Here is a 14,591-nt window from a genome sequence, read left to right as displayed (position 1 = left end):
AGCCTGGCTTGTACATCCCATGCATAACTGCACTCAATAGTGAGTTTTACTGAAAAGGGCACCTGTCACCTCCTTTATGAGGTCTTGTGTCACCAATCTTGAGATTCTACAAAGGTCCCCATTGGAGCCGTGGAAGAATCCCCAGAGAGAAATGTTCAGTGTAACAGTAACTTTTAGAGCAACTGGTAATAGATACCCTCCAAGTACATGTGGCTTCATGGAGAAATATGAACTAACATAGCCCTTGACCAGTGAAGCCATCTGCAGCACTGTTTTTGCTCATCTCTGTGTATGAGCCAAGTCTTCTATAGACACTTGGTTGCAGCAGACATTTTTGTGGATTAGCGCCCCCCACCCCCCCGCCCCCGCCTCCAACCCCACACCCCCGCCCCACCCCCCGCCCTCGTTGGTACATTGGTCTTCCTGGGGTCCTGCTGGCTCTTGTTTCTCAGGGTGATGGTCTTACCTGAGTGGTGCTATTTGGCAACTGGCCCTTCTCCTCCACGTTCTAACAGAAGTGTTTTCGAAGTTCCCCACTCTGCCTTGTACCTACAATTGAACAATACATAATAGTTCCTGTGCAATGGTCTCCCTCTATATACACAGCAGGAATCCAGTCTTTAACCCTTGACTTTCCCTCAGTCTGTACATTATATACCAATGTCACCCTTTGATGGATGATAAAATCCTGGAAGATTACAGCTTTCACCTCAGACGTGACTGTGCATTCATAACAAGGATTTTCATTAGGGTCAAAGGATTCAACCAGGAGCCACAGCCAGCCTTGTGTTATTCGTCCTCCAGAGGCCTTAACAATAATTATGGATGCTCAATCCTTGCACTTATGTCCTGACTGCAAGCATGATGCCTTAAATGCCATGACAGTGCACTGAGAATGTTGCAGTGTTCATGCTGTCTCTGCACAGCAGATGTGGCCATTGATGTTTTGACCCTACATGAATTCTGACATGCCTCTGTAAGGATCCAATGCCAATTAAGACCATATGCACTGTAACAGCTAAACTTAATTGATTTTTGCCTGAATGCACACCATTAGAAAATAAGCCTAGCTCATTCATTATGCATTAGACCCTCGGGTTCAGCACTCCACTGAGCCATGCTCTCCATGGTTTGAACAGGATAGTTCTAGGTGCGCCATCAATTGGCCAAGAATTGCTGTGATGAGCTCTTCCCACAAGCAGTGAGACTCCTCCCTGACTGAATTCTTTTTGGCCTTGTTTTTCAAACTGTGTCATTGTAAGGGGAGATCGAAAATGGTGCTGCTCACCCTTGTCTAGGTGTCCAGCTACCAACCTCTCTCGATCACCCAGCAATTCCTCCTGTCCTTATAGTTTCCTAGTTCCCCTTCCTACTATCACTAGCCTCTGCCTGTTACTCTTGAACTCATCATTGCTCATGTCAGTATTTCTCTTCTGCCCCCAAACCCTTTAATGTTTCTGTCTCCATGCCTTTTGTCGATCTCACACCATCCCCCCCGCCACCTCTTCTCAAGGCTACGTGCATTCTAACTTTCCAGAAATATTAAATTCCTCCATCATAAGACTACCTACCCACGTTCTTTCTGGTTGTATTACAGCTTGGTATGACTCCTGTTCTGCCCAAGACCCCAAGAAACTACAATGGGTCGTGAATCGCTCAGTCCATCACTCAAACCACCTCTCACCCATTGACATTGTCTACACTTCCTGCTGCCTCAGAAAAGCAGCCAGCATAATTAAGGACCCCACACATCCCAGACATATCTTTTCCACCTTCTTCTGTCAGGAAAAAGGTACAAAAGTCTAAGGGCATGTAACTACAGACTCAAGAACAGCTTCTTCCCTGCTGCCATCAGACTTTTGAATGGACCTACCTTGCATTAAGTTGATCTTTCTCTGCACCCTAGCTAAGACTGTAACACTACATTCTGCACCCTCTCCTTTCCTTCTCTATGAACGGTAACTTTGTCTGTATAGCGCAGAAGAAACAATATTTTTCACTGTATACCAATACATGTGACAATAATAAATCAAATCAAATCAAATCATATATACTCGGATTCACTAATGGTAATACTGGAATTCATGCTGGACAAGACCAGAAACATAGCAAATCAGAGAAAGAGTTGGTTATTTGGCCCCTCAAGCCTACTCTGCCATTCAACTAGATTGTGGCTGATTTTCTACCTCCAACCTATTTTCCTGCACTACCCATATCCCTTGATGATCTCTGTCTTGAACATACTCAATGACTGAGCTTCCACATCTTTCTAGGGAACTGAAGTTGTTTGGATCCTCTTTGGATCTGAAGGGTACACTCCATAGGACAGATCAGTGCAACAAGCTAGCAGCAAATACCTAACAGAGTGGGAGGAGGTTTCTGTAGACTGGAATGGACCAGCTGAGTCAAATGGCCTGTTTCAATGCTATAAATTCTATGTAACCTGGTGACTTCTGTCAACAAAACCAAAACGCAAGCATATAAGAAAATGTCTTATTCAAAGAAAGATGCCAAGTTAAGGATACTCAACAGCAAGATATCAGATTCCTTGCCAAATATACATATCATAAAGGCTTTCTTTAAAGTCACTTTTAATAACATTTTACTCTGTTTCTCCTGTTCTATTTAAACATTTAGACATCATTACAACCCTTTGTTTACCATGCATGGTCATACTTTATCACAGCACTGTAGCTTAAATGGGAAAATACTATCACTCTGGAACTGAAGGGGTCTTCACATAGCAATACTTCCAACACAACCTAGCTGCACTATGCTTACTCCTTCACTGTCATGCAGGATGGAGTAACTGATTAAGACATGTATCCATAGTTTTAGAATAGATACAAGTAGTTATGAGAGTTATTTCTGAGCATGAAAGGTATTTAGCCAGAACCATGGGAATCCAACTAAGAAACACAAGTCATAAAATTTAATGACCATCACAAGATGGGTAAATAAGTGTGAGGGTGATAAGAGCACAGACTGAGGGTGTTAGATCAGAGCATTCCCAGCCTCCCAGTGAGATAACAGGGAACATCAATGACATGAGGTACCCCCACTCTTCATTAAATTAGGTGATGTATGCGTTAGGGCAATACCAGTGATTGGGGGTTGTAACAGTGTTTTGTTATGTGAGAACCAAAGGCTATAAAATTGTGACACAAACTTCATATCAGAAAGACATCCTTGGGCAAGCAACCAGGATGACCTCTTCAGCATATGCTTGAATAAAGCCTTTGCTTACTGGAGCTCACAGAGTTGATTGGTCTCTTACACCCTAACACAGCTGTCTTGAGGAAAAGAGGCTGGATAAGTTATGGTGAATATGTGAAAAAACAGCATGTGGTACAGGAACAGGTATCTACTGGGCGGAGGGCCATCTTCCTTCTCTTGCTGCAACATGGATAGATTCACAGCTCGAAGAATCCGCATGTGAAAGGAGACAGCTCTCTGAGCGTGGCTGTCTATGGCAGGCATTTCAATCCCATGGTAGGCCTATTTAATCCCATAAACAGTAGCTGTGCCAAAAAGCAGCCAAGAACAGTTAGGCACAGCAACCTGCTCAATCACCAGTTGTAAGTTTATCTCAGGAACCAGCATATGGAGCTGCAGGATCTGAATCACAAATGACTCATGGCAACTGCCAGCTCACAACCTGCATTTTAATTTTGCTCTTCCCCATTCTCCCTAGGCAGAATTTTGCCAGTCTAGTAGAAACAGGGTCCTTTATTTTATTCACTCGTGGGACATGGGCGTCGCTGGCTGGCCAGCATTTATTGCACATCCCTAGTTGCCCTTGGAGTCAGTTGAGAGTCAATCACATTGCTGTGGCTCTGGAGTCACATGTAGGCCAGACCAGTTAAGGACAGCAGATTTCCTTCCCAAATAGACATTAGTGAACCAGATGGGTTTTTCTGACAATCGAAAATGGTTTCATGGTCATCAGTATATTCTTAGTTCCAGATAATTTTTATTGAATTCAAATTCAACCATTTGCCGTGGCTGGTTTAGAAACCGTGTCGCCAGGACATTAGCTGAGTTTCTGGATTAATAGTCCAGCGATAATACCACTGGGCCATCACCTCCCATGTGCGTGTGCTTTGGGAAAGCCCCAAAAAATTATCTCGGTCTGGATCCTAATGTTATCTCAGACTCTTCTGGCTTTCCTTGGGGTGGATTGTGAGTACAGTAAGAGTTTTAACAACACCAGGTTAAAGTCCAACAGGTTTATTTGGTAGCAAATGGCATTTGCTACCAAATAAACCTGTTGGACTTTAACCTGGTGTTGTTAAAACTCTTACTGTGTTTACCCCAGTCCAATGACGGCATCTCCACATCGTGGATTGTGAGTCCCATGGGAAATACTCCTGGGACTTGGAGGGAAGAAATTAATGTGATTTAAAAGGCAACAAAGAGCTTTTTAAACCATGATTTCCTTTCTAGCATGAGGCAAGTGCACCATGGAAAGAACCTCTTCAGTGAAACTGACAAGCTGGGAAGGTTTTGGTCAATCAACCATGGTCATGTATGAAGCTGCTTTTCAAAGCATTTCTTCTCTTCGACAGTGCTTTCACTGCTTGACAGGTGTTGCCAACATCTGGAAGGCATTTCACCTATCTGGTACTTCACTCACCTTCAACTGTACTTCCTTGTGCCAATCTACATTACAGCATGGAATGCTTATGCAGCTCCACCTTTCACACCTTCGCTGAGAGTCAAGAGCATAAGCAACACCTCTACCAACAACACCAGCAGCAGAGGCGCCAGCCACCTTCTCCTCAGCTGCATGCTTCTCCTCAGCTGCATGCTTCTCCACAGGGCAGATGGGATGGACACTGCAAATCACCTTTCACGATGTGAGATCCCTGACACAGGTCTACAAGCAGAGGAGCAACATTCTCAATGTGTCTGAGCATTGGTTCTTCAGGAGGCTCAGGTTCTAATTCCTCCTAGAAAAAGACTTCCTTCCCATTGGAACAGATGGCACGCATTGCCAATGGCCAACAAGTGCCTGTCATTAAGTTGTGTGCCGTCTTCTGAAAGCAGAGAAAGCAGAAAGATGTGATTGTTTGTAATCACCGGTGTGTAGAGGAGGAAAAGAAATTATTTGTGGAGAGTCATTGTTAGGCATGGGTGAGAGTGGCCCCAAAGCTGAGGTTTGACTGTCCAGATGGAGATATGAGGTATCTGCAGGGAGAGGAATGAATGCAGCTGCAAGATGTGTAGAATGCAGGGACAGTCAGCGAGTGTGGGGCAAGGCACCTGAACGTATTCTGCAACTTACCTTTCCCACCCTCCCAAGGTGTTGGATCCATTTAGTGTATTTAATCAAGTTGGAAGGACCACAATTCTACTGCTGACTTCTTCAGCCACTTCTGTTCATGGCTGCTTGGTTGAAGAAATTGGCCTCTTCCTCTCAAATTAGTAGAACTCATGTCATTGCAGCCCGTCAGATCCCACAGCAAGACTCCAGACAAGAGTGAGTGATCCAGGGAACAACCCTTCCTGGGTCTCCTCTCCGTTTCTGTGGTTACTGCAGCCTCAAAAAATCCAAGTGCTGGTGAACCCCTGTGATCAGAAATCCTCCCTTTGACAGAACGAACTCATCATCCTGCTCTGTCTCCCTAATCTTTTGGCAAGCCCAGAGATAGGATGCTGATTAGGATGCTGATGCTGTGGCCCTAGGAAAAAGCCTCAGTAAAGCCAACTGGCCTAAAAATAGTCCTGCAGTTTCTGGACAAGATTCCACCCTCTGACTCTACTCTGTCAAAATCTTTCATGACTTTAAAGACTGTCATATCGGTTGTGTAGGTATAGATGACAGTGTTGCAGAAGATCTGTGAAGCTAATGTCATGTGGACAGCAACTTCCTTCAAGTACTCCGCACCTCACAGAACAGCACCCCTAGGTGCACCATTCCTGCTGTCTACTGCACATCCTCTTGGTCAGTGTCTGTAGCCTACTATGGCCTGGATTGTATATTGGTCTTTGTTACGATTCAGCTGGAAACTCCAAAGTGTTTTATGAAGCCCACTTGAATCATAAGTGTTGCATCTTGAATTTGGCTAGGATAAGCATGATATGTTCCACTTCAGGTGTGATTCAAAAGACCCACTAGGGAGCTTTTATCAAACAAAGCTTATTTAAGAATATGGTTTGCATATATAGAATGAAAATTACCAATAGCTTGTATCAATTACAAGTGAAAACAAAACAACCACAATCATGTATAACCCTTAACCAATATATATCAGATGTTCCAATCAAAATCAATATCTAATAAACAAAACCCTTTAAACAGATTTACCACTGCACAAGCTAAAGCTCACATGATACTGGAATCCAGTTCCCTGAGTTGATGCTGATTTCAAATGATCTTGAAAACTCAGAGTAGTTTGTAGTCAGATCAGTTCCCCAAAACAACAAAGCAGATTCTTTACTACAGCATGGCAACAAGCCTTTCTTTCAGTTAAATGGTAAAATTTTCAAAGCAAAACAGAGAGAGAAAGAGACTTCTTTTCCAGCTTGCTTGTAAGACTGCCTCTAACACTGCAGCTCAAAATGAAACTGAAAGCTGAAAAACCTCGTTCACCTGAGCTGCCCATGGTTTTTTTTCCACCTTCCAGCAATTACATCATCCAAGGTTTTGACCATGATTTTTAAAAAGTCTCTTAAAGGTACACTAACATCACATCTTCTACTCTTCTGTGGTTAGGTCTCTTCATATTGCAAGGTGTGCAGCATGCAACAAATGAGGAGCATTTTGGAAATCCTAGCTGTTGATTATGATATTTCCCCAATTTGACAAAATATTAGAAGTGTTGCTTCAAGTTTCCAGTGGTGGTTTATTATGATTCAATTGTCTGCATGGCTTTTATTGTAACTGTTCTGCTGGCACAAGGGTTTCATTAACCAAGGCTAAAGAGGAGCATTCCTGGCATTCTGAGGAGAAATCTGCAATTCTTTTATTCTTTTCTGATAACCAGATAACTGTCTAAAAGTTAAAAAGTTTGACCTTTTCCCTGGAACTAGGCATTAGTCTGCAAGATACAATGTAACTCCCTATTGATTGGTTCCACATTGGTTAAATGGAGTGGTAACATTTTCTGTTCATGTCTGATGTGACATTGTACCTTGATACCCATATGAGTTCCAATGATCCTCTCTCTATATCATGAGGTATCCAGCAGTTCAATAAAGTTGGGCAGCTTCATAATGCCGCAGGGAATCAGATGAAATAAAGCATAAGTTAATCTATTTAACATTTCGATGGACAGCAAATTGGTTGATCCTTCGTACATGCTCCCCTGGAAGGGGATGATGGCATATAAATTGGGTGCATGCTCACCTTCACTGCCAATGTTGCCTCAGCGAGTGATTCACAAGCCCTGCCCTCCTGGGGTGAAGGTTAACAAGGGGCAGGATTTTCCGGCCTTGTTCACCCCGAAACCAGAAAATCCCACCCGAGATCAAAGGGCTTTTCCATAGTTCACCCCGCACTCGCTCTGATTCCTGTTGCGGGCGGGACGGTAAAATTTGCCCCAATGTTCCTGTGACCGTTAATCAGAGAATGGGGGCTATGAGATTCTAGCCCTAACCCTAAAGAGTACAATGAAAGAGCAAGTCTGCTCTCAGGAGCTCACAATTGATGCATCATTCTCAGGACTCCTTGAAGCCGATGACACAGCTCTGTATCTATTTGACTGATGCCCCAGAGAGTGGAAGGTACTTTTTCTTCACCTTTGCTAAATTGCTGCTGAGGGGTTGGTTAGCTCAGTTGGCTGGATGGCTGGTTCATGATGCACAGCGATGCCAACTGCATGGGTTCAATTCTCATATTCGTTGAGGTTATTCATGAAGGTTCATCTCAACCTTGCCCCTCACCTGAGCTGTGGTGATCCTCAGGTTAAAATTACCACCGGTCAGTTCTCCTGCTCAAAGGGGAGAGCAGCCTATGGTCATCTGGAATTATGGTGACTTTACCTGTACCTCTTGTACGGTGAGTGGCAGAGGACGTGAATGTGGCCAGTCTTCCTGTGCTGCCATCTTATGGCCCTGGCATTCCTTCTTTGATTTTAATCATCTTTCATTAACATCAGAGAAAGGGAAGCATTGATGAGCATCCCCATTTCTGCTAGAAAAAGGTTAAAGAAACACTTTCAGAGAACAACTTCTGACAGGCAACAATCTTGTCAGTCTTTGACATCTTTAGAAAAGGGTGGAGCTTAGAATGTGCAGCGCAAGATACCAGGCAAATTACAAGGTTCCCATTATCAACCAATGTGCAATGGGTTTACGTGCCTCAAGAAGCTTTCGCAAGTGCCATATGAGAAGTATACCTGCAATACACCAGGTCAGGAAAATGGTTGATGAACTGCCAACTTTCCAGTCCCTTCTCAAACAGTTCTCAAACACAATCACTGCCATGAATTTGCAGGCTAGGACTATTTATAAAAAGGCACATTGACAAGATAAACTGCAATGGTCTATTAATATCATTTCAATCCCAAGGCAAATATTTGCCGCGGAACAAATCCCAGAGCATTTTATAAAAATGAAAACAGCCTTTTTGCACTCAGTCATCATTTCAAGGTTTTGAATGGCACACTCCACAAACTGAACCATTTGCATACTAGGGAGCATCTTTGGAAATATTAACTTGCAATATGGCTTACTATTTGGACATCAAGAAGTTTGGATTAATAAAATAATACTGTGCGGGAGTGGCAAAATGTCACAATAATTATCAAATAATTTATGGGAAACCTATGGAAAATAATTGGGATTTTGGAAATTCGCAGCACTAAGTAACAGCTGATGATAGAAGAGATTCCAATAAATATACTTGAAATAAATATTAAAGGGTTTAAGCTCAGCACAAAGGCTGATGCATCAGGAAAGTATAATATTATGAAAAAGATAGGAGTAGGAAAACACCACCCTGGATTACCAATGAAAAGTGAAACACAATTCATACGTCCCGCAGTGGTGTAAAAACTAAAGAATTCTATGTTTGTTACAATATATTTGGAAGATAAATCCTGTGTCTTGTGTAAAGCTGCATACCGATTTTAAAAATGCATTCTTAGCAAACAATTGTGATTTATTTTTCCTCTTCTACCCATAAGAATACAACCAGTCTCACAGATACAGGAAAATCCACCTGACATCAGCATATAAATATTATTCGTTAGAGTTTTATCAAAGCTCTCAGAGCATCAGTGGGAAAAATATTTATATTAAATATGCAACCATTTCAATCTGTGCACACGGTAATCAATCGATCAATGAATTTTCTGATATGAACCTCAAGGGAAATTATTGTTATGAGGCATTCAGTCACAGACTAAGTGGTGTTGCTTCCCAAGTGGATTCCACTGGGGTAACACTTAACTGGCTGATTGGCAGCTGCTATACTCCATTCTTCTAGAAAGAACAATGCTTAAAAGCAACTTTCTAAGTTTGACCAGTATAATTACATCGGAAAACAAACTGTCAGACTTTAATCATGCATGAAGCGGATTGGCTTGTTGGCCCATGTAAATATCTGTTGCGTTCAGCATAACTGACATGGATATGATTTGCTTCTTCATTTAGCATATTACGCTGCCACTATCCACAGCCCTGATTTGAAAGGCAGTGCAATATTGGCCTGGATCTGCCATAGAGCAGAAATCATTGTCAGATTGCCGCTCTGCCTCAACCTTTCCATGTCTCAATGCTGTTCTGTTCATGCTGGGTAGGGTAGTATTGTGGGTAGGTGGTTCAAGTACATCGGTAAAGTGGATAGGGTGGCAGTTATGTGAGATGATGGGTAGGTGAGGTGGTGGGTGAGTAGGGTGCAGGTGGGTAGCCAGTAAATGAAGTGATAACTGGATGAGATGGTAGTAGGCTCGAGTCAGGAGAGGCAGTCAGGTCAAGAGTTAGTTGGGTCAGTGGTGAGCGGGAGAGGGGTGTGGTGAGGTGGTAGGTGAGTTTGATCAGATTGGGTAATCAAGTCAGGGGCTACTCAAATTGGGTCTGAGGGATAGTAGGGCAATGGGGACTGGTCAGGTGTGGTCAGGAATATTGGGGTATAGTTGTATTGGTTCAGTCAGGGGAGTTGGGGGCAGTTGATGAGTCGGGGTATAGTTGAGGTGTCAAGGGGGAGTCAGGTGGTTCAGTGTGACTGCAGGGGGTCAGTGTGACTGCGGGGGGGGGTGGTGGTCAGTGTGACTGCAGGGGGTCATAGGTAACATTTCCTTACTTAAAGTGGTTAGCAATGCTGCCTCACAGCACCAGGGACCTGGGTTCCATTCTGACCTTGGGTGTAGTTTGCATGATCTCCCAGTGTCTGCATAGGTTTCCTCTGGGTGCTCCAGTTTCCTCCCTCAAAGATGTGCAAGCTAGATGAATTAGCCATGGTCAATGCACGGGGTTATGGGGATAGGGCAGAGGGGTGGACCTGGGTGGGATGCTGTTTAGGAGAGTCAGTGTAGACTTGATGGGCCAAATGACCTCTTTCTGCATTGTAAAAATTCTATGGTTCTGTGGTTCTATGGTCTTCCAAATTGATACCATTTTTAAGAACTGAATTTAAATTCTCAAACTGTCATGATGGAATTTGTACTCCTTTTTTCTGGATTATTATGTCCAGTGACATAACCTATGTCATGATGTGGAGATGCCGGTATTGGACTGGGGTGGGCACAGTAAGAAGTCTCATAACAAATAAACATTTACCAAATAAACCTGTTGGACTTTAACCTGGTGTTGTGAGACTTCTTACTGTGCCTACTACCCCAGTCCAACGCCGGCATCGCCACATCATGGCTACCACCAACACCGCAAACTGCCGGCTCAAAGCGGAGAGGATCTCCAAGAGAACCCAACTCTCCACTCACCTGATGAAGGGGCAGCACTCCGAAAGCTCGTGCTACCAAATAAACCTGTTGGGCTTTAACCTGGTGTTGTGAGACTTTTTACTGTGCACAACCTATGTCATGTGCATACCCAACAAAAATGTTCCATGAATAAACAGCTTTAAGTACTTTCCCCAAATTCTCCTATGCAACCATACTTGGGGTTCATATTTAAAACAATCTTCAATTGGGATTCCACAAGCAGCAGATAGCATCCAAAGCAATTATTGTTCTTGGATTTTAGCAGAGGAATCTTTGGTACTGCAACAAAAATATCAGGGATATAGATTAGCAAACATATATTCATCTAATCCTGAAGTATGAATGTTGTCTATAGAATCCTTATATGTCAAAAGATGCAAATAAGATTGAATAAATCCACCGACATGCTGCATAACTCTGCATGAATCAGTATGGGAAATAAACCAAGATTCGGAATGGGAATCACTATCTCAAAGGAGGAGGAAGAATAGACTGACCATGTTCTATAAAATATGGAATGGAGTAGTGGGAATTGACAGAAACAAGTACCTTGTGCCCTCCACAATGACTAAACGTGAGGTAACCGTCCACACAAACTGCAAAGGCCATTTGTTTCCAAGACCATGGGTGGGATTTTCCGGTCTCACCAGGGACAAGTATCATTTAGGTGGGATGGGAACTCAACTGACTTCTGGCTGCTCTCCAAACTTTCCCACCCCACCCGCAATGATGCTGGAAAATCCCACCGTACGAATCAAAAATCTTTCATCCCAAGGACCATCCCACAATGGAACAAGCTGCTTATGTTACTGTCCCATCATTTGAAATCTTCTGGAGGCATCTTTAGATTAGTTCCAATCAAACGTTTTAATTATCAGGATGACTGACCATTTCCACATTAGCTTTAGCTGACGCTACACATAGAAATGTTGGATATTAGATTGTGATCACAGGATCCCTACAGCACAGAAGGAGGCCATTTGGCCCATCGAGTTTGTGCCAACAACAATCCCACCCAGGCCCTATCCCCGTAATCCCACACATTTACCCTGCTAATCACCCTGACACTAGGGTCAATTTAGCATGGCCATTAAACCTAACCCACACATCTTTGGACTGTGGGAGGAAACCGGAACACCCAGAGGAAACCCACACTGACACGGGGAGAATGTGCAAACTCCAGACAGACAGTGACCGAGACCGGAATTGAACCGGGGTCCCTGGCGCTGTGAGGCAACAGTGCTAACCACTGTGCCACCGTGCTGCCCTAATGATGTTGACTTAACCAAAGTAGACGCAGCAACGGAAGCTGATGCGCGACAATCAAGCACGGGGTACAAGGCTTCAGCGATTGAAGGCTTTTATTAGCAAACAATGGAACTAACTAACACGAGTACACCAATTCAGACTGGAGGGGTCCCGCCTGAGCAGAGGGTCTTATACCTCTCCCCAGGAGGCGGGGCCCGACCGGGATGTGCCATAACAACATCTACCACAGGTAAACACCCTAACCCAACAACATTATAACAACCCCCACAGTGGCAACACCCTAACCCAACAGTAACATAGGAATAACCCACAGTGGTAACCAACGATGGTTCACCACATTCGCCCCTCCTTTAAAAACAAAGGCCGGCGGGGTGCGAAAACAGGTCACATATATACAAAATTCACAAGTCCAGACGGTCTGGAGGACCGCACCGTCGCTGTGATCTCCTCAACACCGGTTGCGACACCGGAGCAGGTGCTTGCGGTGGCGTTCTCTCCAAAACAGCGTCCGGCTGTCCCCTCGAGGACTCCCGGGCCGGTTGACCCTGGTGAGGCGATGGTGCAGGGGATCCTGGAACCTTCTGTGGTGGCGCCGATCTCCGAGTCTCAGGCAAGCTGTACATGGGAGTATAACTGTTATGCACTGGTCCCGGTGCTGACCGCGCCACGTCTGGGGAAGAAATAAGTGATAGGGGATTCGTGACAGGGGGTATGGGAGCGACAGGAGTTGCTACGTCCCCTGCGGGCGCCAGGTCTCGAATCGAGACTGTGTCCTCTCGCCCGTCAGGATATGCCACATAGGCATACTGAGGGTTGGCGTGGAGGAGTTGGACCGGTTCGACCAAGGGGTCGGACTTGCGGGCCCTCACATGTCGCCGCAGAAGGACGGGTCCTGGGTACGTCAACCAGGCTGGTAAGGAGATCCCCGAGGACGACTTCCGAGGGAATGAGAACATCCTCTCGTGGGGAGTAGCATTGGTTGCCGTACACAGGAGGGAGCGAATGGAATGAAGCGCATTTGGAAGGACCTCCTGCCAACGGGAGACTGGAAGGCCCCTGGATTTCAGCGCCAGTAGGACAGCCTTCCAGACTGTAGCATTCTCCCTCTCCACCTGTCCGTTACCCCTAGGGTTGTAGCTCGTGGTTCTACTAGAGGCAATCCCGTATGAGAGCAGGAATTGCCTCAAGTCGTTACTCATGAACGACGAGCCCCTGTCGCTATGTATGTAGCAGGGGTACCCGAAAAGGGTAAAAAGATCACTGAATGCCTTAATCACTGTGGCAGTCGACGTGTCCGCACAGGGGACAACAAACGGGAACTGGGAGTATTCATCTATTATATTGAGAAAATAGACATTCCGGTCCGTTGAGGGAAGGGGGCCCTTAAAATCCACACTCAGCCTCTCGAAGGGGCGAGTGGCCTTGACCAATTGTGCCCGGTCCGGTCGATAAAAGTGCGGTTTGCATTCCGCGCAAATCCGACAGCTTCTTGTTACTGACCTGACATCCTCCACCGAGTAGGGCAGGTTGCGGGCTTTTACGAAGTGGTAGAGTCGGGTGACTCCAGGATGGCACAGGTCATTGTGGAGGGCCTTCAAGCGGTCCTCCTGCATGATGGCGCATGTTCCGCGCGAGAGGGCATCCGAGGGCTCATTGAGCTTCCCTGGACGATACATAATATCGTAATTATAGGTGGAGAGCTCAATTCTCCACCGCAAGATCTTATCATTCTTGATCTTGCCCCTCTGCGTGTTACTGAACATAAACGTCACGGATCGTTGATCCGTGATCAGGGTGAACCGCTTCCCCGCCAGGTAATGGCGCCAGTGTCTGATGGCCTCCACAATGGCCTGAGCCTCCTTCTCCACCGCTGAGTGCCGCATTTCGGGGCCTTGAAGGGTGCGGGAAAAAAACGCGACGGGCCTGCCTGCCTGGTTTAGTGTGGCGGCCAGGGCGAAATCAGATGCATCACTTTCCACCTGAAAAGGGATGGATTCATCCACCGCGTGCATCGTGGCTTTCGCAATGTCGCTTTTCAAAGCCTTGAAGGCCAATTGGGCCTCCGGCGTGAGTGGGAAGGTCATGGACTTGATGAGCGGACGGGCTTTGTCCGCGTAGTTGGGGACCCACTGCGCATAATACGAAAAGAAGCCGAGGCATCTCCTCAGTGCTTTTGTGCTAGCGGGCAAGGGAAGTTCAGTAAGGGGGTGCATACGGTCTGGATCAGGGCCGATGACCCCGTTTTCCACCACGTATCCAAGGATAGCTAACCTGCGCGTACGGAATGCGCACTTCTCCCTGTTATAGGTCAGATTCAGGTGAGATGCAGTGCGCAGAAAGTTTTGGAGATTCGTGTCATGGTCCTGCTGGTCATGGCCGCAGATGGTGACGTTATCCAGGTACGGGAAGGTAGCCCGCAACCCGTTCTGGTCCACC

This window comes from Mustelus asterias, chromosome 2, assembly GCF_964213995.1.
Source record: "Mustelus asterias chromosome 2, sMusAst1.hap1.1, whole genome shotgun sequence".
Taxonomy (NCBI): Eukaryota; Metazoa; Chordata; class Chondrichthyes; order Carcharhiniformes; family Triakidae; genus Mustelus; species Mustelus asterias.
The sequence above is the reverse complement of the archived record's forward strand: the minus strand, read 5'-3'. Positions refer to the sequence as shown.